The sequence below is a fragment of the Wyeomyia smithii genome, chromosome 1 (genome assembly GCF_029784165.1).
Source record: "Wyeomyia smithii strain HCP4-BCI-WySm-NY-G18 chromosome 1, ASM2978416v1, whole genome shotgun sequence".
NCBI lineage: Eukaryota > Metazoa > Arthropoda > Insecta > Diptera > Culicidae > Wyeomyia > Wyeomyia smithii.
The window spans coordinates 69035755-69063653 of NC_073694.1; the positions used below are offsets into that span (position 1 = coordinate 69035755).

At 37.6% G+C, this 27899-nt stretch overlaps 1 protein-coding gene and 1 non-coding gene across 2 annotated transcripts in view; both read left to right on the plus strand.

Moving 5' to 3' along the window:
- Nucleotides 1-27899, plus strand: part of LOC129718443 (RING finger protein 17) — a 580234-nt gene that overhangs the window by 264952 nt on the left and 287383 nt on the right. The window lies entirely within an intron of this gene.
- Trnap-cgg (transfer RNA proline (anticodon CGG)) lies at nucleotides 575-646 on the plus strand. The gene has a single exon. It is a non-coding gene; the product is annotated as a tRNA-Pro (tRNA).

Genomic DNA, 27899 nt, shown 5'->3' on the forward strand with positions numbered 1-27899 from the left:
TTGACCTGTTGTTTACCTATTATTGTTAGTTGCTTCCTTCAGTTTTCGTTTTCACCCGGACCAACATCGAATCAGTGAACAATCATGTTTGTTCACGGTGTCCTGCTGCGGAAAAGAAATAAATAAAAAGGACACAGCTGAAAAAGTGCCAAAAACCACATCCCCTTCTATTCGCCTGTGTCGCCAATTACATGGGAAAATCTAGCAACGTATTTATCACGAACGCGGAACAAACGGAAAATTGCATATGCAAAACAATAATCTCTTCCCTCTTTTTTTCCGGGCAACCCTTTTTCCTTGCACTACGAGAAGTCAGCTGTTTTACACAAACACACGTGAACGCCACACCCCTTGAGTACGGTTTCTTCCTCTTCGAGGTAAAGTAAAAGCTACATTTGCTCGTGTGCCGAACTGCGCATGCGTTGCCTGTATTCAACTTTCGCTTATGTGCTCATCTTCGGGTGTTTGTATTATACGGAACCCGAGTGTCGGTTAAATCGGTTGGGCCGTATCCATCGATGTAGGTAGAGAATACAGTGTTCTTGTTTAGCTTTTTTTCCTGCCTTATACAAGTGGCTCGTTGGTCTAGGGGTATGATTCTCGCTTCGGGTGCGAGAGGTCCCGGGTTCAATTCCCGGACGAGCCCGTGTCGTGTGTTCTTTTTTTGCAATTATTTTGTTACTGCATGATTGTGACAAATCAATGCAGGTTAAACATTTATGTTTTCGAAAATATTCTTAAACCATCACTTGCTGATACTATTGGTATATAATGCAATTGTACCAAAGTAGACTGTCATGAACAAATTTAATGCTGATGTTCTCTTTGGTAAATTTAAATTAGTAAGTAGCCTTATCGGATAACTTATAGTTATTATACAAATATTTGTGAAAACAGTTGGCTAGGCGCAATAGGAAAAAGATGAACTTGGAACACATTAGATGATTAGATGTGCTTTCGAAAATTCGAAGTGGTGACTCGATGTCGGCCATTTTTGGATTCAATGAGATTTCACCTTAACTGTTAAAAATGTTCCTCATTCATTTAAAATTTGCATTGTCCAGCTAGCGTAACTAAACGTTAACAAATTAAGCAGTTTTCAATGGTCAACATCAAGCTGGATTTATTGATTTTTTTTTTCAATTTTATAAAATATTACAACGAATACTTTTCTAACCAGTTTTCTCAAAAAGTTACTTGAAAAACATTAAACGATTATATATTGAAATACAGGTCGGACTCGATTATCCGGAACATCAAAAAAAATTTCATTCCGGATAATCGAGTTTTCCGGATAATCAAATCACACAAAAAATACTGAAATTTTGCGATTAACGAACATAAAATAAATATTTCTTTTCTTTATTTCACTTGTATGATGCAGTGCCGTAACCAGAAATTATTTCTTAGGCGAAAAGGGGAAAAATATTTAGAAGCAAAAAAAAAATAAATTGGACATTGATTATTTTCACTCAATTCGAACATGTCCCAAACATGCCTGAATTGACTTAAATGGTAACAAATATGCCAGAATGGATGGTAAAGGCAAAATTTCGGAATAATAATTGAAAACTGACACCAAAAAAATAAAATTCCAGATAATCGAGTCTAAAATTTCGGATAATCGAATTCCGGATAATCGAGTGTCCGGATAACCGAGTCTCCGGATAATCGAGTCCGACCTGATGAAAAATAAACATTGAATACTGGCTTCGAGAGTTTGCGGAAAAATACAGCGTGTACTCCTTTGAATTCTTGAGGAATCAAAGAGAAGGTTCTCCGTATGCGATTCGAACAGATTCTGTTCATATCGCAGAAACGATTCCGTCACCGAGTGATACTGATAGGTATCCTGGGAATTCTCACTCGGGATTTTCTGTGTGTTAGCTAGGGTGATATGGTCGAAATAAATTATTAATTGCTCATTAAATGCTTACCTCGCTTCGATTAATAGCTTACTTTTTTGTCTCGATTTTCTACGCTATGAAATACGGAATAAAACCCAGTGATAGAATAAAAGGTTTTCTTTTTATCTGGAATGAGATCACAAACCCAGTCTCACTAACCTCGTTCTGATGTCAATTTTTCTGTCCCAGGTTTCTGTTCGACATAACGCTGCGTAATTTGCTGGCAATAAAAGCCGGCGATAAAATGGAAAAGAAACTTTTTCGTCTGAAAAATTGCTTTTTAAATACACCCATGTGAAGTCAGTGTTAGTGAGTTCAGATGCCTTTCAAATGCTTTTTAATGAACGATTTAGTTGATTGTTTTTAACATTTAGTTGAACGTAACAAAAAACAAACGACCTCCGAAGCTTTATTGTATCTCAAAAAGTAAGGAAAAGAAAACTGAGAACTAGGTTTATGTTGGAGAACTTGCCGTGCCACCTTTCCTAAGCATTCCAGTTGTTCCAATAAATTTGTCAGTCATTTACAGAGAAAACTTATCTTCAAAAACAGAAGTAATGTAAACCATTTATATCGATCATTTTCAATCTGGTTGGAGCTTTGCATATGTGTTCTTTTGAGCTAAAGATGTCATTTTGAGCTTGAGGATTTTTTTTAATCACGAATTATTTCTGACAAGGGCCTATGTAAAAATGGTATTGATGATTCATATGTTAGCACAAAATTGTAACACAGTGTATTTGATTCCAATCTTCTCTGCCCACCGGTTCAAGATCCGATTGTTTGGGATTTAAACTCCATCGCTGTAGTTCAGTAGAAGGAAATGTTATGGTGTTAAAACCTCCAGATGTTCTTTTGATGAAATCGTCAACATAAGGCGACAGGGTACGAATTCTGCTGGTTTTCTCTAGTTTTGTTCGTATTGGCGTTGACACTTTCTGGTTTAACGGTAACGGTCATTTCATCGGGATATTGTTCCGATTGTACCAAGCTAACTATAATTTATGCCGCTGTCACCAGTTCATCTTGCGTTAGCTGCTCTCGCTTTCTGCTTTTTGTTTTGAGTTTGGGCTAAATCTGTACTCATAAGCCACCAAACCTAATCAGTGTGTCCACGAGAAATATCTTTTCCAATCGGCTGCCTGTGCTGCTGTTGCTACGTGATGGACCATGCACGCTCTTAGCTCTTCCTTGGTAGTTTCCGCAGCTGACCATGAAGGCCACCGTTTCTCTGTTTGGTGCAGAAAACTAGGATTGCTCGATGACCTTGTTCCCACATAGTAGCATTATCCACTGCGTTTTCCTTAGTCACAATCCACGGCTATTGTGTTGCCTCCGATTTCTAGAGCATTTATCCTACACGGCAAGCGACAAACCACCGAAATTTCCGATGATGAGAGTGGATCCACGCCATCACCGTCTTCGAGTCGCTCCAGAAAATCAACTGGAGGATCATCACAGCTATTAGCTCCAACCCCGGAATCGACTGTACCTTCAGTAGTGGTACAACTTTCGCTTTGCCACGCACCAGTGTTATTTCATTTTTATCTGGTACTATAGCTCGCAGGTACACTACATAAGCGCTAGCGTCCACAAAAGTATTCATCTGTCGATTCCTACGTTGTCCGGTTTCCGAAACAGCATCTCGGATTTTATTTTTTGGTTCAGAAACTGAAACTTCTTCGTCCATCGCACTCATCTTTCGCATAACGGTTAAGGTGCTTCCCACAATTCTGAAGTGAATATTTAACCGTGGATAGTGCGCATCTGTAACATGTGTCGTGGAGAATGTAAAGACATCTGGCTCATTTCTCCAATACACCCCAAGTACCCATTCAGTCTTGCAGCTATTATCCAGCAGTAGATTTCTCGGATCCAGCATCGAATTCCCCGACTCGTTTTAGAACACGATCGGAATCAGATAGCCAATTTCGCAAATGGAACCCATCCTGAGAATGAACGTGTTTACCCTCGAGGGCCAACTTCACCACTTCATCCACGCTATCCGCACTGTTTAGATAGTCGTCCATATAATGGCATGCTCCTCAGCATTAAAATTTTTAACGTGCTGAGCATGTTGAGAACTTAGCCCCAAAAGTTGCCACGTCCAAAAGGTAAACGCCAGAGTCTCGTGTCGTCTCTTGCCACCAAAGTAGCCGTTCAGCATGCCGATCTTCACGTCGAATTTGTACCTGGTGAAACATCTCTTGAAGATCCGCGCAAAAGACGATTCGCTTCTACCGGAATTTGAAAAGGACATCCAACAAAGTGTTGAGCAAGTCAAGCCCCTTCTACCGCATCGTATTTAAGCAGACCCTGTCTAGCTTTTACGCATCTTAAAATTGAAAAAAAAAATATATTTTTTGCTCTATCTTTAAGTACAACTCCTTGAAAGTATTCTTTCAAACATGAATAGAGATCCGACTAATTAGGAGTAAGTTACACCTTGTTACGGCCGCATGACATTTCAAATCCAAATGGTGTTTGGTTGTTCGAAAATTATCTTGCCGATTTTTTTTAGGGTTTGTTAGAAGCTGTGGCCAATCTTAAATAGTGACTTCACTGCACTGTTAGAAATTTCTAATTTGTAAAACGATAAGGATTATCTGTTTCTGTTCATAACTGCGCTAAAGTGGAAATAGTTCATGAAAACATTTTCGTTGAAAGCACCTACTTTATTGCAATAATAGCGTTCATCTCACACATTTTGGGAAATCGGACTTACCCGAAAAAGAAAAAAAATACTGTGACACAGTTCGAGAAAAACACATTATTTCATGTTGAAATGTAATGAATGGTTGAATACACACAGTAGAGTATCTTTTTTACACGGGGGATATGCAAAAAAAAATGTAAAGACTAACTATAGGGAGAAACTAGTGTTTTTGAAAAGGAAATGATCTGGATCCACCGTGGTTGGTGGTAGTCTCTGGGCATCCGGGCACCGTGGGACAATATATTTGAAACCGTATGGGAGCATGCATAAGAGACGTTGCTTTTTTTTAGTTTTTTAGAAATAGGAAAATAATTTCGGCTTCACATTGTAATCACCAATCATTCGTATCGCACAAAATTACACGTTTCAATTCGCGAATAAATGGAAAATAGTTTGATTTCGTAATACGCAAACCAAATCTTCTACAACAACCCTACACCGAAAAGAAATAATTGATATCTCATAAATTCTGCACTTGAGAACTGTTGATGTGAAAATAAGACGGGTCAGTCATACTGGACACAATCATATATCGTACAAGAAATCTTTGAAAGTAACTTTTCATGAGAGTAAACTACGAGTCCGTTGATATGAAAAACAAGCTAAGACACGTACTTAAAATCACAAACTAAGAAGTTTCATGCATTAACAGCCTAAGAACTTGAAAAAATGCAAATATGCATAATAGAAAATCGAGTTCTAAACTTTGAGATGAGCAACTAAATTCTCACTAATTATGAAGTGTTGTCCATCGTTAGTTACAACTTTGTCCAATCTTCCTAGCAGAGCTTCAATACCATTACGATGAAAGTAACGTCTTCGAGGCTAACCACGAATCAAGACATTTTTCGAGGAGCAGAACTGCTGATCAACCAGACCATGTGCCATCGAATGAAACAAGCAATAATCGGATCGGATGGCGTAACATTTTGGAACTATGGTGAGTAAGGTATTTGAGCGTTTCTTTGTGATTTTCACCAACTTTGGCAGTATGAGGTCGAGCGTTCTCATGCAGTTGACAAAGCATTCTGTAGCGGTTACGTAGGGCTCTGCGCTATGCTCATTGTGTTATGCTCACTGAGTTTTTTTTATTATCACGGTGTACTGCCGGTACCCGCATCTTGGATGGCTTCTTCAGATTCAGCACCACACTCAAAAGTAAGTACCATGTACGTAGTGAATCCGCCTCCCTCAACTCCTCCGGTAATGCTTTGTGGATAAATCCTTTTATTTTGAACTCGAAAATTTGTCTCCGCATGATCTCGCGGAGGTTCTTTCTGCATACGTCGCTTTAAACACTGTAAACGCTTAACCGCCATCGCAGCTATCCGGAAACTCGAAGTAATCATACTTCCGAAGGAGTTCCGTTTCGAAGCGCGGGGTTTTCCCAGAATCGGATCAGCCCGTAGTGTACATTCAGCCACGATACCGAGGCTGACAGTCGCAACCGCGGAATCCTAATGGATCCGACAATCCACCCGAAATCTTCACACAGTACTGCGTCCCTTCCACCGTAGCCTTTGTCAGTCTAATCAGCTTCCCCGGAAAGGCGTCGTGCACAAATTACGTAACGCTAAAAATCTAGATTTCAGCCCCCTCCCCCCTATGTAACGATAGGTAACGTTCGACATGACTCCCTCCCTAAAAATACGTAACGCTGATCAGCCTGACCCCCTCCGAAATTTTCAATTTCGAGCAAACATCATAGTTACGTAACTGTCTCTACTACCCCCCCTCCCCCTACGTAACAATAAGTAACGCAGACTCAACCCCCTCTCCCCTCCCCCCCTTCATGCGTTACGTAATTTGTGTACGACGCCTTAAGGCCATTTTCGTCCATGCCTTCCATAACTCTTTTCGGTCGATATTGTCATACCCGGTCGATGAATGAGTTATGCGTGGGAGTTCTGTATTCACGGCATTTCTGGAGAATCTGCCATATGGTAAAGTTTTGATCCGTCGTAGACCATTCTTCTACGAAGCCGGGGCTAATAACTCTCCACAAATCTGGTGGCTAGCGATGAAAGTCGCCGGAAAATAATTTGGGAAAGCACTTCATAGGCGGCATTCAGAACGGTGATCTCACAATTGTTTCAATCCAACGCGACAAGCCTTTCTCATAGATAGGGCAGATAACTTCATCTTTTCACTCCTCCGGTATCTCTTCTGTATCCCAAATTCTTGTAATAAGCCGGTGCAAACAGGTGGCCAGCTTTTCAGGGCCCATCTTTATAAGGTCTGCTGCGAGACCATTCTTCCCAGCCGATTTATTGTTTTTCAACTGCTTGATGGCATCCTTCGCTTCGACTAGCTCTGGGGCTGGCATGTCTTATACGCTTGTTGCACCGGCGGGATCGCTTTTCCCGCCGCCTTGGTCCTCTACCTGAGCGCCATTCAGGTATTCGTCGAAATACTGCTTCCACCTTTCGGTCACCTTAAGATCGTCCTTCAGAATATTACCATTTTTATCCCGGCACATTTCGGCTCGAGGCACAAAGTCTCTGCGGGATGCGTTGAGCTTTTGGTAGAACTTTCGCGTTTCCTAAGAATGATACAGCTGTTCTAGCTCTGCTTATTCCTCCTCTTCCAGGCTTCGCTTCGTGCATCTTCTTCTGTTTGGGTCTTTCTACATTCTGACGAATGGCACTGCGCCCGCGCAGCTTTCTCCCCATCCATCACCCTCCTACATTCGTCGTCTAACCACCCGTTTCGTTGGACTCGTCCCACATGCTCGATGGCGTTCTCCGCTACGCTGGTGATGCCTGCTTTGATGGTGTTCCAACAGTTCTCGAGAGGTTTTACCTCCAGCTAATCCTCTTTTGGTAGCGCAGCTTCGGGCGAATGCGCGTAGGTTTCGGCGACGTTAGGTTGCTTAAATTGGGCGAGATATACCCAGGACGGGCGTCGGCATCGAATGTTGGTAACAACGGAGAGTTTTGGGTGCATCTTAACCATCAGCAGGTAGTGGTCCGGGTCGACGTTAGTGCTTCTATAGAATCTGACGTCGATGATGTCTGAGAAGTGCCGATAATCAATCAGGTCGTGGTGGTTGATCTGTGTTTCTGTCTGATTTGGTGACCTGCAGGCGTGCTTGTTCAGGAGGTTGTGCTGCAAGCAGATACTACTCACGACCATGTTCTTGGAGGTGGCAAAATCGATTAGGCTTAAGCCTATTTCGTTGGTCAGCTGGTGCGCGCTGAACCTTCCAATCACTGGTTTTTAATCTATTTTCTGGCCGACCTGAGCGTTAAAATCCCGATGACTATCTTAATCCTCTAGTGTCCAGTACCGCCTTTAGACGGTCTTTAGAGAAACCTTTAAAAAGCTTCGATTAATACTTAAAAAACGTTTATAAAGTTTCATAATGATTCTTTCGGAATCCGCCTGAAAATTAACTTGGGCACTAGAGGGTTAATATTATGTTTTGGGCAGTGGTCGTTTCAACAGCGCATCATCCTTGCCGTCTTCGGTACTTCCGGGGTGAGGGCTGTGCACGTTCATGATGCTGATGTAGAAAAACCGGCCTTTGATTCTCAACCTGCACATTCGATGGCTGATTAGCCACCATCCAATCACCCGTCTCCGCATCACGCCCATCACTATAAATTCTAACCCAGCCCACGTGTGTTGCCGCAGCTCTGGTAGATGGCATGACCATCCCAGAACGTACGTACCATTGAGCCCTTCCAGTACACCTCCTGCAATGCTACGACGTCGAACCTGCGGAATTTCAATACTTCGGAGAGCACTCGTGTGCTTCCTTGGAAATTGAGAGATCGGCAGTACCGAGTTCCTCGTTTATTACTCGTTGTTCCTCGTTTATTACTTGTGAGTGTTTTACGGTGGCGGCTTGTCAGGCCTGCGCACCAACCCCCTGTCTCGCCCACGTTAGCACGAGGACGGTAATCGGTCGTCCTAACCAGGAGAACATACGCCATTTTGAGCAGCTCCTAACATGGAGTACAGCCGCTCGGAAATTAAAAGGAGCCCTCCTTTCTACGACCAAGTACGCCATAAAAAACGGCTGTATTCGATGTATTTTATTTTCAAAAATTCATAACTTTTGAACCAGTTGATCGGTTTTCGATCTTTTTGGATCAAATTAAAGGTAATTACTTCTAGTTTTAGGAAAAAAATACCAAAAAAAACTGTGTACTTTCATATGCACAGTATATGAAAATCATGCAATTTTTGTCATGTTTTAAAATTGAATTTACTCAAATTTAAGAAATAGCGTGTTTTTAAAAATTTCTCCATTTGTAGAGTCAAATGTGCCCTTTAAATTGAAACCTAAAGATATTTTTTATGTTTACCCAAAAAGAATGACAAACCAAAGACTAACGCATATTTTTAATGAAAAACATTAATAACTTCGATTAGAATTGAGATATTCACGATGTCGCATTGCAAACTGTTTCTCTTAAAAAGCCCTAAAAGTCATTCAAAAACAGTTTCTAGATAAAAATTAAAATTGGAAAGTTGGAGCCCAAAATGTGTTTTTTCTAAGTAAATTGGTTGTTTTCAAAAATAGAGAAAAACTTTTTTTTACAAAGTCACTTAAAATTAACGGTGCTATAACATTATAGAACAACTTTTTCTTCTATCTTCTAAGATAAAAAAGTTAGATACTTAACTTCATCGAAAATTTTGGTCACCCTAATTTTTGATAATTTTTCTGTAAGCGCTTTAGCATATGTAATAACTTTGTAGAAGAAAGTTTTCCTGCTATAGAGCTCTAGACCAAAATTTCCCCCTAATTTTTGTTCCTGGACCATTGCGCACTGTAGTGTAAAATTACCAGTAAAAACTCGGTTGTGAAAAGTCTAATACTGAACCCCATCTGTGGTATTTTGAAATGGGTTATTGCTTTCTGAGACGATTCTTAGTATATATCCTCGTGTACGGTCAATGATTACAAAATCGCTTGAATGTACGATCAGATCCTAACCAAACATGCCAAAGTGCACTAGAAGCAATTGACCGTTACGAGGGCCGTTACATATTGAAAAAATACAGAGCAACTGGTCAGAAGTTGTCCAATTAAGCCCAAGCATGTCATCTATTTCGGACTTACATACACAACCCATCGCTATTTCGAGATGATCTCGCGCACTGCAATAAATTTTATATGTAGCCGTGTAGTTCCAAGGTATTTTATAGCCAATAGTGGTCAGATGAAGAGAAAAAAAACTGCACTCATCTCTGGCTGCAAGTTTTTCATCGGGCTTAGGAATTCAAAAGCCGTTTGAATTCTTCACAAGCTGGCAAAAATAATCGATCGCTTTTTTGTGAACACACCGGCACTACGAGCAAACACACTGAAATCATCGCCGTCTCGGCTCAATCGGCTGACTCGATTGAAATTATGCGCGCATGTCGGGAATCTGTTAGCTCCGATGGTTGTGCAATAATCTGACTGCAGCTGTTTAGTGGTACGTTGTATTTTTTTTTTTTATTTTGATGTCTCCGCAGCAAAGTTGTTCACATGCACGCGTTTGCAATGCATTTTGCAGCAAAGAGTTTACTACCTCTATTGAGGGACTGTCGGAACGATTGAGCGATTTTATGACATGAATTTTGTTGGATCAACGTGTTGCAGAGTGGCAACAGTGTGCTACCATTAATGGAATGATTATAACATGCCAATATGTATGATTAATGGGTGCCAGTTTGTTGCTTGTTTAGAAGCAACAATTAAACAACCTGAAGGTGTAACATATGATGGATGCTTGTACACCACAAAGACTACAACTGCAGGCTCTATAGCTTGAAGCAGAGAAAATAAAAAGTATCGAGCAAGTGAAACATACTGGAGTAGTCCTGGATGATAAATTACCCTAAAATGCACAAGTAGGTTTAATAATCTGTAAGGCCAATATCGCCATTCGTATTGTCGGGTAAGAAGACCATGAGGTCTTAAACCGAAAATGGTTAGATACTTAACTCTGCCAGACCAATTTAAAATCATCCCATTCCCCCCAATACCGTGATTATAATTTAACTTGAGAGAAGATGGTTTAGACTTATAAACTAAGATTTAGTAGTTGATTTTTTTATGAAAAGTGATTCAACTGAAATCAGCAACTTTTTGAATTTCGAAAACGATTTTGTCATTCTTTATTTACATATCAATAAAAAATAGTCGGACAAAAATGGGGTTTTTAGTACACCTATTTGATTTCGAAAGTAAAACATATTTGTAGTGTTAAATAGACGAATGTAACCAAATAGAGTAATCAATGGTTTAAATCTAAAGTCTTGTTTAATTGATTTAATCGAAACATACAATGAATTAACTCATACCAAAAAAGCTTCGAAAATAGAAAATGAGTTTTTTTTTACAGCGTCTCTAATGGCGAATTGATTTACTTTAAATAAAACACGAACATTGTGGATCAAAATACGAAAACCGTATCTGGTAAAAAGCCTGTTTATAGTTAACCCAAAAAAAGAGCGACCGTTTCCAATTAGAGTGACTGCAGCTAATAAAAATTATGATGTATACTATTTAATATCTCACATACTTAAACTCGAACACTCAAACAGTGGTATACCTCTAACCTCTAAACAGAAAAAGAGTACCACTTCCACATCCCAGTTCCGGTTGGTTGAGCTGCGAAAATATATGCGCTCTACTAGTAGGCGGCAGTTGAGTTCCGAAATCCAATTCCGATTGAGCCCTGATAGGAATACCTTGAAACAACTGTCTACCTGAAGATCAACAGACGTAACATTTAACATTAGAAAAAGAATAGAGTCCACTGATTGGATTAAAATATGGTCAGTGTGTTACGTCTGTTAGTATGTGCTTTACCCTAATACGGTGCAATGTCTAAACCGTACACTCCCTTCTTTTAGCTGACATAGGCAAAATGCAAGTGCACTGTTTCAGATATGTGTTCATCCGTGTGGCAGCTCGCCTCTGCTGCAATTTGATTAGTTAAGGAATTGACAACATCTGGAGGCTCTTCGGAAAGGAAGCGAAGAGCTGTCTTCAAGTTTTAGGGAACGTTTTCCGCAGAAGCAATCCCGAAAGGGGATAGGCTTTATTGCTAATATCCATAACTTCCGACGGTGCGATGTCTGCCTCCTATATCGGTGTGCCAAGATTTGAGTTAGTTCATACCGTCTAACAGCTTCTCTGCCGGTGCGTCTAGTCTATCGTCCGACTGGACGGGCGCTCAGCTTTATAAACTATGAGACACAGAAGATATGCACGACAACATACAGACCAAATGACAACAACACAAAGCAGGTTCCAGTTTGTATCAGGCTTGTGGTACTCATAACCGGCAGCCCGTCATCTTACGCTTATGAGATTTAAGATTTGCTTATGAAAAATTGATGCTGTAGCAAGATCTGCTTTCTTACGTGAGTCTGCCGGCCACAGCCCAGACAGTCGATGCCCTGCCTACCGCCAACGAGCTGCTAGGCGTAATGTTTCTGGAATCTCGAGCTCAACCCTTCGAGTTCTCGGTCCTTTGCAACTGCCGGCTCACAAACCTTTCCGAATCAAGATTGAGCATCGGTCGGAAGATGATATCTTTACCATCGTATGCAAATTCCTCTTACCAATAAGAATGCGTACTGGAGAACGTTGCCGCTTCCGTTGCTATAAATCAATGATAAGAATTTAGTAAAATCCTAGGGGTATTATGATGGTGCCCTATATTGAAGCGAGATGAAGATAGCCAATCATTAACTCGGTTGATGAAGTACGCCTCCGCATGGCAGTAGCAATAGCAGTTAAACCAGAACAGATTGGAGATCTTATGGAACTGAATCCGATAGAATTCCCGCACTGCATAACACCCCGGTCGCTTGCCCTATTGAAATTGGGTTGTAAATTTGGTTGTGTAGAAAGCGATCGTTTTGGTTCGTGAATCTGAGTGGACTTTCGTGTAAAGCATTTCGCAGTGAAAGGCACTGTACTGTGGACTGTAAACTTTTTTGTTGTGAAAATTATGAATGAATTTTACACGATTTTGGCAGTTATTTGCAATACAAAATGCATCCGTCTTTAAATTATTTTGATTTTGAATTTAGAGTTAAAACTCTAGTTTGGGAAAAGACTATATTGAAACAAAGGCGAGTAGAATTTTCGCTTGATTTTTTTATTGAAACTTAAAGCTATTCCGAAGCTATTGGAAAAAATTTAGGGTTAAGAGATATTAGCCATTTTTTAAAGTTTGGTTTAACATTTTTAAATTTCAACTTTTCAAAACAATTATCTTTCATTAATGGTAATTATCCTAGTTGATATTTCAAATCGTTAGGTTTTCGAGCTATTGAAAAATTGGAAAAATTAATATTTTCATGAAAATACTCCTTTTTGTAACTAATTGGCGATTCTCCAGCAACAATCATATAATGCTCTGCAGTGCTGCGGTCCATCGGTTGAACCATAGCATGTTGCTGCACTGATATCGGCTGCATCTCAGCTGGCTGCGGGTCGAGTCAATTACCAGTAAGAAGACAAAATTTCTGCATGCTAGCTTTTATACGTAACTACTGAAAGTTAAACGAAGAAAGTTGAGCTTGGAGTGTTTTTGCGGACTAGAGCGAGTGAAACAACAACAACAAATTCGGTTATAAAGTCAAATCGTTTGTATACTTCAGCGTCGCCTATGCTGGGGAAGAAGGCCTTGTTTTAGCTTAGATTGCTTTCAACAAGCCTATACGTTTTTCAATAGTACAAAAGTTAGCATCACAAAATCACAAACTTCCACATTTTCCAATCGATTGCTGTAAGAATGAAGAAAATCCCTGTAGTTGACAATTTTCGTGACGCTCTCGATGTTTTCGGTTTTTCAATTTGTGCCTTTATATATGTTACCGTAAAACGTAATTCTACGCCAAAAAGATTATTTGGACAATCCGAAGGACGGAGTAAACTCTTAACCCTTAAAGGCGCGCGACGTTCAAAAATCATCTAAAAACATAAAATTTATGTTTAACAGGTTAACTGCCTTAAAACTAACCAATATGCATAAAAAAGTTGAAAGATTTACTTTTTAATGTGCAAATATTACCATGTTGTTTTTAAACAACACTGTGACTTTATCGCAGAATAAAGTCTAAACAATTACTTTTGTTAACAGTAACTTTTTACTTGACCTGTTGTTAGTATGATTACTACTTGATAATTCAGACATTTTCACTAACCACTAACTTTATTTTAAAATTTATTTTCAAAGACAGTCACCACCAGTCGAGAATCTCGCTATGTTTTTTTCTCGTTTCCGAGATTTTGACAGCAAAAATAAAAACAAAAAATTCAAATACAGTACTTCCAGCTGTTAAGTTTTCTTCGTAAGAGTCTAGAGAGCTGTTCTAATGAATTATATTTCTGAAAAATACTAAAATACGTATATTTTAAAACGTTTTAGTAGTGTTGTTTTAAAAGTACATTGCGCATTTAAGGGTTAAATTATTGAATCAAACTTTTGCTGACGAAGAGTACATTGTGTATTATCGTTCATACATTTCAATTAATCTGTGGTTGTTGCTAGAGAATCGCTAAAAACCTACGGAAAAGGTGTATTTTCGTAAAAAATCATTCCAGGGTGGCGAAAACTTGAAAAAATCTGAAAGATCATGGAATGTTAGGGAATCCAGTTTTCGATTAAGGAAATCAGGGCATGTCATGGAAAACCTCAATGAAATCAAGGAACCGAGGCGCGATTCCTTTTCAAATGACACTTCAGCACTAAAACTGATTTTTTTCAGCATTGAAGATTATTGCGGAACCTCTACTGCTTGTTTTTATATCCGATAAAATACTTTTTCCATTGGAATTTCAGAATTGAGTTTATACACGATGCACTTTTTGTTTTTGTTTTGTTTTTTTGAATAGGAAAATAATATATTTCAGGGAAAATCAGGGAACTTAATTTTGAAAATTTTTCCGCCACCCTGAATTCTAAGAGTTTCATTTCGAAGTATGTAATTATAATAATTATAACTATAATTTTATGCAATTCCCGCTGAGACTGGATCACTGTTTACACGCAGTTGTTAAAAAACGATTCAAATGATGTTTGTTCGAAAGCCTATGTTGATTAAATAAAGAAACTGCATTTGCGATGATCAACGTGGGAATAATCAATTTTTTGTGTACCTTTTCTCAGTCAAAACTTAGCTCACCAAAATTGCTTTAACTACGGAATTTCTTTATGGAATTACCTTAACCAAACTATAATTGGAAAGGGGAAAGATAGGACCATATTGGATTTTTTTTTGGAAAATCGATTTTTGAGTTAGATACCACCCGTCCACCTTAAATTTTCCTACGTCGTTGGAGAGCTTATGCTCATTTACATCAAATATACTTAAATCAGAGATGTTTATCGTCTAAAAGACGATTATATATTTCAATGTATATAAATGTTATATAAATAGCCGAATATGCAAAAGAATACGCACGCCTTCGAGATACTCTTTATTCTTAATGCACTCGCGGGAGCAGCAGCTAACATGCACCGGCACGCAAAAACTCTTGTTTCTAATCAGCGACTGTACAAGGGTAGACGAGTTCCTATTTGCGAGTAGAAGTACTCGACTAAAACTGCTTAAAAACACGCTCGAAACGAAAACGACAGCCGAGAGTGGGACGGAGAATCTGTAAAGTATCACACACTGGAAAATGTAGGGTATCGGACTGCTTTGGTAAGTTTTTTTACAGCAGTCTAATGCGAAACCAGCCGAAGGAAATCGCTGCCAGATAGTCCGATACGCGATTCGAAATATTGTTTGTCCCTTCGCAGTCATTGCAATGTGTTTTGTAACAATTCTCTTCAACTGGTCGTACTCATGAGTAGGGAAGTAGACGCGAATATGTACATATGATTTCGGAAGCAAACGTGAGTTGGCGTTCGTCTGAGAAACACTTATTGTTGAGCAAGGAAGAACTTTAAAAATAAAATATAACCGCTTGAATGAATATCGCTAGCATTGAGAACCTCACTTGAGGTGTTGCTGGCTGTTTATGAGCTAGAATAACAACACTGATTAAGAAATAGTGGAGTAGTTTATTTAGCAAAGTTTTATATGATGCAAAAATATGAAAGACAGAGTTATTAAGGGGTAATATCTACCAAATGCTCAAAAAAAACAAGGCTTTTTTCATGATTTATTAAAGGACATTTGAGATGTAAGGTATATAAATAATATATCATTGGATTAAGCAACTCTTGGAAAATAGAAAGAAAAAATCATTGCGATGTTTTTTTTACAAAATGGCGGCTGTACAGCGATTGCCGTGAACCGCTTTTTTTAAAAGTTGTTCCGCGGCAAGCAGTAGAAGTCGTGCGCAACGCCACCTATTACCAAAACAAAACTTTTTCATTATCTACATAAGTGTCGCTAGTGAAGTACCGTGCTGGATCGAAATCCGTACACTTAAGCACATGATAATCTTCAACGGTCAATATAAAATCAAGAAATTACATATTGCTTTAAACTGACATGTTAACTTTTAGGTCTTCTTATATTCTATCACTATTTTCAAGTGAAATGATTTAAACTACTCTGAAACTTGAAAAAATCATGTTTGAATAGAACATGTTTTGAATCGAAATCCGTACGCAGTTATTCGTCTGAACCGAAATCCGTACACTTTTGAATCGAAATCCGCACGCACGCGATATAGACTGGATTAAAGACCGTACAGCAGTGAATCAAAATCCGTATAGATATAGAAGTACGTAAATGAATTTTATTTTTCAATTTATCTTTAAATTTACGAATAAATATATTGTATTTATTTATTATTTGTTTATTTGAGCATGTAGAGTAAGAATTACTTCTTATAAAATTCTACACTAAGCAAAAAAAAAAATTGTGGCGGTCAATTGACTCCTAAAGTTTTACACGATTTTCTAATTTTTATATCAGCTGAAATAGTGCAGCTTTCTGTGGAAAACATGTTTTTAAAAAATGTTTATCGTTGTCCTTCAAATTTTTAATGAAGAATAAAAAACTGGGGGCAAATGCCCCGGGCCCCCCGATTGCTATACCCCACTTCATGATCCAAATCTTCCTCTCCAGCAGTGAAGGTTGGTGGAACTCCCTTTGATTGAGATTCGTAGCCATAAGTTACGGCTCTTTTATCGTAGTCACTAGAACGCCGGAACCTCTCGAAGCTTCCCGGTACGACTTTCCCTCGCGCACTTCTGTCACAGCTCTTTCGGGATTGTTTGCCGTATATTTATGCTTGTTTTCTTCCATAAAATGCTGAAAACAAGGATGAAAGTTCAACAAAATATGCATGATACACACGCTGTACGGATTAAGATTCAAGCGATTAACAAGGATCCAAAATCCGTACGGCACAGTTTTTGATGAATAAATACAATTTGCACTATTTACCAGACAATACACAGCTCGAAAATGACAAAGACTTACCTTTTCAATCGATTTCAAAAAGATTCACAGAGTAAAACACTTATATCCCACTTGAAAAACGTTTTTATCTGAAGAACGTGTCCTTAGTGAAATCTCTAACGATGCGACGAAATGTCAACTGAAACCGATACACGATTGATTTTTCATTTTTAATATTTTTATTTCATGGCCTACTGGCGCATAGTTCAATTTAACAGAAAGCCAATAGTTCAACGGACATGTACATGTAACTTTTATATGAGTTTTCATTTTTGTAATGCTTAAAACTGAAGAAAAACATCAAGGCGTACGGATTTCGATACTGTACGGGTTTCGATCCAGCACGGTACACATGATTATATTTTTAGAATTTTTCTTCGCAAAATGGCGGTTTGAAGAAAAAAAAATCATTTTCGACAAAAAAAATCGACTTTAATTGTTTATAACTTTTGTTGTTGTTAATCAATCGCTAAAATCGTGTGTACTTCACTAGATAATCGAATGAAGAAGCTACAGTTAAAATTCCAAGTCTATCGGATGTAAACTTTTTAAGTTCTACTGCTCACCGATTTTGAAAACATGGTTTTGAGAAAAACGCGTTTAAAGTTTCAAAATGCTAAAATAAATCTTGAGAATCGCAATAATGAAGCCCCTAATAATTTTTTTACCTTCGGTCAGCTTTTTCGCCGTAAAATTGTTTATTTCCCTCTTCTTCCTTTTTGTTATCTGATGTAAGGCTGCGCCTAGCCTCTTTCGCGATATCAGACATGCGATGCTCAGCGACTTTGACGCGGTTGGCGTCCGATCTCACGTAAAACTCAAACTTGTCACTCACATTCAAGCACTTTTGAATATAACTCACAGTTAAAACGTATAGAAAAACTCAAACAAAGAACGTACACAACGAGAATGGCTGATCGACTAAACAAAGGGAAATTGTGAGTAAACACGTTCTGTAGAGACGCTATAACGGTCGAAGCTTGATGCAGCGACCTTCAAAACTTCAAATTTGAATCACCATAACGATCATAGGTAACTTCTGTTAGTTTACAAAGTCTCGAAATAAAAAGAAAAACGAATACCGCCAAAATAAACAATAAATGTTATTTTGAAGCATCAAAGTTGCTCCGTAAAAATTGGTTTGAACGAATTTTGAGTACAGATCAGTACTTGGGTTATGTCGATTTTGATTCTAGGATAGTTTTATCATGATTTAAGCCAGTAAAAAAAATGACAAGAAAATTTTTTTGGTAGATATTACCCCTTAAGTGCTTTATATGAAAGTTACCTAGAATCTAGTATTTTGTACTTAGCTCTAGTTAGTTCTATTTCACAAGAAAACGTTGTTCCCAGAATCCGTTGGGGAACGCTTAAACACACGTTTTTCCCGAAGATACCACATCAGATTTCCATAAATTTAAATAAATTTATGCTCCATGTTTCTGTCAATTTTTGAACTTTGTTTTTTTTTTTTTTTTTTTTTTTTTTTTAAGGGGGAACAAATCCAAACAAAGTAGCTTAAGTATTTATGATAAATATTAGTAAATAATGAGTATGTGTGTCCAATCACAAATGGTGACTTCTCAGCACTGTTAGAAATTTGTAATTTTAATTGTTAGGATTTGTTTGCTTTCGCAATTAGGACTTATCATTCGTAGGGATTTAAACCTACTTGTCAGAAAAGGGGAAGTAAACTTACAACTAACTTAATTGCTAACTTATTGGCTATAAAGAGAGCTTATCGTAGCAATTGAGGATTGCAACGATTTTTGTCGAAAATTGTTAATAATTTTATTTGACATAGCTTCTAATGGTTCAACACCAGTAAGTCTATGTAATTCGAGTGTACCAAACCAAGGAGGACGCTTCAAAATCATTTTCAGAATTTTATTCTGAATCCTTTGGAGCGTTTTCTTCCTTGTTGAACAGCAACTTGACCAGATCGGTACAGCATAAAGCATTGCTGGTCTAAAAATTTGTTTGTAAATCAAAAGTTTGTTCTTTAAACAAAGTTTAGAATTCCTGTTAATAAGAGGATATAAACATCTCGTATATTTGATGCACTTGGCTTGTATACTCTCAATGTGCTCTTTGAAAATAAGTTTTTTATCATAAATTAGTCCCAAGTACTTAACCTTGTCGGACCAACTTAAAATAACCCCATTCATCTTGACAACGTGATTATTGTTTGGCTTGAGGAAAGAAGCCCTAGGCTTATGAGGAAAAATTATCATTTGAGTTTTAGAAGCATTGGGAGAGATTTTCCACTTTTGCAAGTAGGAAGAAAAAATATCTAAACTTTTCTGCAATCGACTGCATATGACACGAAGGCTTTTTCCTTTTACGGAAATGCTTGTGTCATCGCAGAACAATGACTTTGTGCATCCTGGAGGCAAATCAGGAAGATCTGAAGTGAATATGTTGTACAGGACTGGACCCAAGACTGAACCTTGAGGTACACCTGCTCTGACAGGAAATCTATCAGATTTTGAATTCTGATAGACAACCTGCAGAGTTCGATCAGTAAGATAATTTTTTAAAATTTTGATAAGGAAAATTGGAAAATTAAAAGTTTGCAATTTCGCAATCAAACCTTTATGCCAAACACTGTCGAATGCTTTTTCTATGTCTAAAGGAGCAGCTCCAGTGGAATAACCTTCAGATTTGTTAGCTCGTATCATATTAGTAACTCTGAGCAATTGATGAGTTGTGGAATGCCCATGGCGAAATCCAAACTGTTCATTTGCAAAAAATGAATTTTCGTTGATGTGTGACATCATTCTGTTAAGAATAATTCTCTCAAACAGTTTACTTATTGAAGAAAGCAAACTGATTGGTCGATAACTTGAAACTTCAGCTGGGTTCTTATCCGGTTTTAAAATGGGAGTAATTTTTGCATTTTTCCATAATTTGGGAAAATATGCAATTTTGAAGCAGCAATTGAAAATTTTCACTAAAAATTCCATTGTGCTCTCAGGGAGATGTTTGATTAGTATATTAAAGATTCCATCGTCACCAGGTGCTTTCATATTTTTGAAATTTTTAATAATTGATTTAATCTCATTCAAGTTAGTTTCAATTATTTCTGCAGGTAAAAAATTCTGGGAAGAAATTAAATCAAATTGACGTGTGACTTCATTTTCAATTGGACTCACAAAATTCAAATTTGAGTTATGAACACTCTCAAACTGCTGAGCAAGTCTTTGAGCCTTTTGTTCATTGGATACAAGAAAACGTTCACCATCTTTTAAAACTGGAATAGGCTTTGAAGGTTTCTTAAGAATCTTCGACAGCTTCCAAAATGGTTTTGAATATGGTTTCAATTTTTCAACTTTAGTCTCAAAATTTTGATTTCTCAGAAGAGTAAATCTATGTTTAATCTCTTTCTGTAAATCTTTATAAATAGTTTTAAAAACAGGGTCACGAGAACGTTGATATTGACGTCTGCGGACATTTTTCAAACGAATTAGAAGTTGAAGATTTTCGTCAATTATTGATGAATCAGATTTCACTTGAGTTTTTGGAACAGAATAATTCCTGGCATCAACAATTGCACATTTTAATGCTTCCAAAGCGGAATCAATATTCACTTCGTTTTGCAAATCAAGCTCATTATTGAAATTTCTCTCAATATGAGTTTTGTATCTTTCCCAATTAGCCTTGTTATAATTAAAAACAGAGCTCATAGGGTTTAAAACTGATTCATGGGATAAAGAAAAAGTTATTGGAAGATGGTCAGAATCAAAGTCAGCATGTGTGATCAAATCACTACATACATGACTTTGATCTGTTAGCACCAAATCAATTGTTGAAGGGTTTCTTACAGAAGAAAAGCATGTAGGACTATTCGGAGACAAAATAGAATAGTATCCTGAAGAACAATCATTGAATAAAATTTTGCCGTTGGAATTACTTTGAGAATTATTCCATGAACGATGTTTAGCGTTAAAATCGCCGATTATGAAAAATTTCGAACGATTTCTGGTGAGTTTTTGTAAATCACCTTTAAAATAATTTTTGTGCTCGCGTGTGCATTGAAATGGTAAATATGCTGCGGCAATAAATAAAATCCCAAGTTCAGTTTGAACTTCAATTCCCAAAGTTTCAATAACTTTCGTCTCAAGATGGGGAAGAGCACGATGTTTGATTCGGCGATGAATAACAATTGCAACTCCACCGCCGGAACCCTGAATCCTATCATATCTATGAACCACGTAATTGGGATCATATTTTAATTTAATGTTAGGTTTCAAAAATGTTTCAGTAATAATTGCAATATGCACATTATTTACTGTTAAAAAATTAAAAAGCTCATTCTCATTGGCCTTCAATGAGCGAGCATTCCAATTTAATATTTTAATTGTTTTATTTAAAATCATTGCTAAATTTTAAATTAGAAACAATTTTAATAGTAAAATTTGTGCCTATTTGAATGGCTTCAAACATTGATTTTGCCTGCAACATGGCGTTCATGAGATCGAACATTGCCTGTTGCAAAAAAGAAAGTTTACCTGCCGTAATAGGCCCCAGGCAGTTGACATTAGAAAAAATATTTTCGGCAGCAATATTAGCTGGAGTAATAGGTGTACAATTATTTTCTAGCGTGTTTTGCTTACCCATATTAACGGTCATTTTCGAACTACCAACACTAGGTGTTATAATGTTCGAACTACCTGTAACCTGTGCATAAGTTAAACGGGTATGCAAAGGAGTAGGTAAACTATGCGTCACTGGTACGCTTGGAGAATTTTGTTTTGAAGTTGGTTTTAATTGAGAAATTGAATTTTGTTTACCTTGCCTTGCCTTAACAATTGCTAAACGGACTGGGCATTGATAAAAATTTGACATATGGTTGCCGTTACAATTCGCACAGCGAAAATTTTTACTCTCTTTCACAGGACATGTGTCCTTTTTGTGAGAAGAGTCTCCACAATTAAGACATTTTTGGTCCATGTTACAGAATTTGGAACCATGGCCATAACGTTGGCAAGTACGGCATTGGGTGATATGCTTTTCACCTCCGCCATACTTCCTATAAATTTCCCACTTTACACGCACATTATACAATGCATGTGCTTTTTCAAAAAATTTTAAGTTGTTAACCTCATTGCGGTTAAAATGAATTAAATAATTAACAAGGGAAATTCCAGTTCTCTGACTGTTTTCGCCTCGTGATTTTTGTTTCATTAGAATTACTTGGGTAGGGGCTATGCCAAGTAATTCTGTTAAAGTAAGTTTGATCTCATCAACGGTTTGATCGTTGGTGAGACCTTTCAAGACAACCTTGAACGGCTTGGCGTTCTTGGTGTCATATGTAAAAAATTTGTACATCTTGTCAGTTAAATACTGAACAAGACGATCACGACCCTTTACTGAGTCGGCTAATAAGCGGCATTCACCTCTACGGCCAATTTGATAGGTAACTTTAACGTCAGAAACAAACGTTGAAAGTTCCTTTTTGAATACATTAAATTCAGAAGAAATAGTTACCACAATAGGTGGAACTTTCTCCTTTTTTAAAGATTTTATATTTTGTATGGTTTCATTATTGGTAACTTCCATTTCACCAGCTTCTTGCTCAGGCAAAATATCAAAAGGATTGTCACTACAGACACTCGATGTGTCAGAAAGAGATGCCTCTCTTTTCCTCCCCGCAGCGATGCGAGGTTTCTTTTTCCGTCCAGCCATTTCAGGTGATACGAAAAAAGTTAAAACAAATGTTAAATTTAAAAGTAGGTAGTCTTGAGAAAGACTGATGGGAAATAACTTTCAGGTAGTCTTTAAAAGACACACTGACAAAACACAAACTTTGAAGCTATAGGCAGTCAAAGACCAGTCCACAAGCAACCGAAAAAACGTCTGATCTGTAGGACAGTTCAAGACGCACTGATTTGAACTTTGTTAATTTTTTTTTTTTTTTTTTTGACCACATACATCTCTGATTTCATCATTTAATGTAAAAAAGCAATGACTTTGAAATGGCGACAATTCTCAGTCAACGAGGAGTTCTCAATTTGATTACCCAAATGAAGTTTCTGTATTTAATCAACATCGGCTTTTAAACAACCATCACTTGAATCGTTTTTGACATCTTAATGTAACAATGGTCCATTCTCAGCGCGAAATACTTATATTTAAAAAAAAAAAACGGATGCATTTCGAAAGTCATTTGCCAAAAGCTTTATGAGAGATAGAGAAAGAGAGAAAGGAAGAGAGAAAAGAAAAAAGAGAAAGAGAGAGATATAGTAAAATTGTAAGAGAAGAAGAGAGGGAATGATTGGGTGAGAGAGAAAAAGTGATTAAGTGGAAGCGAAAAAGAGATTAAGTAAGATAGAAAAATATAGAGATTGAGTGCTAGATTGAGAAATTGAGTGGGAGAGAAATTTGTAAGAGAGAGATTGAGTAGGAGATAGAGAGAGAGAGATTGAGTGGGAAAGAAAGAAAAATTGAGTGGAAGATAGAAAAGGAAAGAAATCGAGAGAGAGAGAGAGAAAGAGAGAGAGAAAGAAAAAGAGAAAGAGAAAGAAAGAGAGAGAGGGAGAGAAAGAGAGAGAAGAGAGAGAATAGAAAGAGAAGCAGAGAGAGTAGAGAGATAGAGAGAAAGTGAGAGAGAGTGAGAGAGAGTGAGAGAGAGTGAGAGAGAGTAAGAGAGAGTGAGAAAGAGAGAAAAAGAGAGAGTAAGAGAGAGAGAAGAGAGAGAAAGAGAGAAGAGAGAGAGAAAGAGAGAGAGTCGATCAGTGTAAATTTAGATGTTTACTTTCAATCCCACACGCCATTATTTTGAATTTTTTTTTTCATTTTCTTTTATTTTTTCCATGTATTTTTGATTTCTTTACTTTTTACTTATATTTTTTGAATTTCTTATATTTAGTTTAATTTTTTTAAATTTATTTTTAGTTTGCTATTTTTTTTGTTTTTTTTTATATTCATATTTATTATTAATTTCGAGATTTTTTTTTCAATTATTTTTCATTTTATAAATTAGTTAGGAAACGTCTGTATATTACGCAGCGCGATATTAACTATATTCAACAACCTCTTCTTTTGTATAGGTTTCCGCATGGGTAGCAACGCTTTGTCAGATAGCCCCCATTAATTCTGCTAAAGCGTTACATATTTTATGGATATTCGCTTACGTTATTTCAGCTCTAACGGGTGTCAACTAAAAATCTGGAATTTTTTTTGGGGCCCTTCTACTCCACAACAAACACGCTCAGAAAGACATGAGAATATGTATATGAATGCTCTATCTTTCCTCTTTATGCCAGTATTTTTTGTTTTGTTTATACATGCTTAGTTCGGTTGAAAATGGCGTCCAAATTCCGCGAATGCATTGTACAGTTCGCTATGAACTGCACAAAAATTTTGACAAAAAGTTCAAAGTAAACGTTTTTGAAAGCAAATATCTTCCGGATTCTATTTTGTATGGTTTCCTGCAAACATCAACTATAAGATAGTGGAAGACTGGCCAGAGTATTGGACAGAAAAGGACTTTTTCCTTTTTATCAAAATCATGGTTCACGCCTATTGGTTTGGCTATCAATTAAAATGTATACCAGAACGAATGTTTATACAGAATTATGATTCCATTTCTTTCAAAACACCATTCCGATGAAGAGTATGTGTTTTGGCCAGATTAACCATTCGACTCCATTTGTACCCCAAATACGTAACCCAATGAATACACCTCAATGTCGTCCAATCGAAGATTTCTTTAGGATTTTGAGTTCCTTCGATGCAAAAATAACTGGAGATCAACGAATTGCAAATAGTTGATCGGTAGAATCAAGAGATGCATTCGAAAAACGAATTTGAAGACCGTACAATGCTCTTGTTTCGGCATCATAGGGAAGCTTCGTCGGGAGGCCGGTTACGGACCTTTCTGAAATGTTCAATATATTTTGTTAGTTCACAATTAAGGCTGATACAAATTTCAAATTCTTTTTATGTCCAAGGTTATCAAAATTAGCAAAGGGGGTGGCAAAAAATAAATAACACCGAGACGAAAAAAAAGAAATTTCTTTGATCGAAGTTTGTGTGCAAGTTATGACATTTGTAACTTGCACTCAAATAAATTTTGAAAAATAACACTTTATTATTATTATTATTTATTTCGCTTGCCTTATGACGACACTCTCGCTGTCACTGGACTTGTTTGTTGCTAAATTAAGCATTTATACTGTCAGAAAACCAATAAAATGAACAAAACGGTTTGTGCTTTTTTTTCTTCCCCTTCCAATATTCAAGATTTTTGAAGAGTGGGGGGGTGACATGAAATAAAAATAAAATTTGTAACGGCCTAATGTATCTTCTTGAAAAATAAATCAGTTTTTCTTCAAGTTCATCCACCTTTTTTGGCAGCAGTAGAAAAATAAATCCAAATTTTTAGTTGTCACCCGTTAATTAAGTCATATTTCAAATAGAAAAAAAAATTTCCCCCGATTTAATCGAGTCTAAAATTATATATAATCGAATCAAGTCTATATATAATCGAGTCCGACTTGTATAGCATTTTTCCGCAAACATAAATGTTAGTTGTTTTATTTCGCTGATTTCAGGACCACCCTAGTTTTCATTTTAATTCAATCGCTCGAAAATCGCAAAAAATCGAAAACTCCATTTCCACGTAAACTTTCGTTCCCTACCACTGTGCAATGGAATATATTACAAAAATTTGACCTTCGAAATTCGCCTGGAAGTAGAGCTCAAAATTTTCATCTGCTCGTAGAGAGTACCCATGCAAAATTTCAGCTCAATGGAACTTTGGAAACACGTGCCTCAAAGCGGTCAAAGTTTCACTTTTCCGGCTAATGAAGAAAAACACAGGTATTATCATGATATTGTCGATATCGATTTTTCTAGATGCCGAATTTCTTAGAAATACATGAATCATTGAGATCTGGTATTACCTCGAAAAGTAGGTTTTTTTTCTAGAAAATCGTCCCAGAAAGACGAAATTTTTGAGATAAGGAAATTTCCCAGATTAAAAAATCTAGCGAGCTTAAAACACAGTATCGATAAAAATTAGATATTTTCTAAATTTTTGATGTTTTATTTGTCATTCAAAGCACGTATACCTCAAAAGAAATAAATTCCTCTTTTCACATAAAATCTGGCACTGAAATTAGCTGACCCTGCCGTTAGCTTTCGATTGGCCCGACCTTCGCAAAATCGCTCGCGATTGCGCAACTTTTGCGAAACAACTGCCACTAACTCTGAAGTACATTCCGACGTGGTATGTCGTATGTGATTAAATTTGCGTGCATAATTGAATGCCAAACCGAAGTTTCAGTGCTGACACTGCCTGGCTGCACTAACCACGCTGCCGATAGACAGCCAATGAAAACCCGCATGCAAGGAATGCAAATCAAATCAGAATCAAACCATCGTAGATCATCTACATAGTAGCGCTGCTGCGAGTTGGTTATTGGGCGGATTATAGTTGGAGTTTAGATTTTTATCGGTACAGGATACTGAAGAAAAAGCTGTGGGTCGACTACTGTAGCGAAATTACACGCAGAACTCAATACATTCACGGCAAATGTCGAGGCCGAAGCGGGCGCCTGTTTTTTTGTAATGTTTCGGTGTCCCTGACTCGGTAAATCACCGTTCGGTAAGCTGGTAATTACGGGCTTGTTTGTGGTGATTTGAAAAAGGTTCCACCAGATAAGCATATGCGCAAACACGACAGCTGCATTGGTGACGGACTGCGTGGACCACACACACGGTGATTAGCTTTAACCGAGGCGCAAAGGACAGGTATGCCAAGGTAGTAATTACCGTTGCTTCGATGCAGTGCATTCCTCGACCAAAATTACCCCGCGTGATAATAACCATCGTTGTCTATTTATTTTAATTTCGATTGGACCGAAGACATCGTAACTAGTGGTGTCTTACGCCACAATTTACATCTCAGGTGACGATGGCGCTAATACCGACTTTGCAATAGGTCATGCTCAGTTACCTTCATCAGAGATCCAGTTTAAAAGAAATAATAACCAAGTGGGCTCTCATATTTCAATTAAATTTCAATTAATCTTCCCATCTACTTCGTTCGGCTACGGTCTCTTCATTTTTCATCACAATCGACAGCTCGTCAAACAGAGACGCGGTAGCACAGCTAAGGGTTTTTTTTGCTGCTCAGCGCTCGAACAAAGATGTGCCCTAGAGGCAGACTTCCAACTTGTTCGTTGCCGCCGGACTTGACAGTGGTACGATCGAAACAACAGTTGCCCACTTTTCCGCCTGGTGTCGTGACGTCGTAAACACAATCTCGAGCAGCCAACGAAGATAACCGAAAGGTAGAGAGCGAAGCGGCGAACCGTAAAAGAAATGAAACTGAAACGAATCGGATTAATTCTCGGCAATTACCTTCTTAAGAATACTTGACGATGTGCTAAGTGTTGGTTTATTGAACAAATCGTGTGCTCTTACGCTTGCTTAATTTCGGTACCCTTTTTCTACTTGTTTCAGCGGCTGTTGTGCTATAAAAAGCACTCGCAAGCAATTGAGTCCATCCTAGGGCGCAATACAGCGCGTATCTGGACGTGGTTGAAATGTTATATTGATTACAGTCATTTAGTTAACTGATGTTGCTCAATTGTTTAGTTTAAAAATGGTTTATTTGACACGGCACGATACAAATTATGTTTAACTGAGCCAAGTACATGTTTTTTTTAATTCTAAGTTAGCAGGGAAAAGAGGGAGGCCAATTTTTTATATCTCGCGGCCGACTACGAGCTAGTGGGGATTTAAGGTGAGAGGAGGGGAGTTACAATTTTGATTTTAACTATATTGAGTTACAGGATTCATTTATTTGTACATGGCTAAGCAGTGATGTTCCATTTGAGCAGTTTTGGTCTGAGGTGTCTGCGTGAACATGAAGGAGCCGA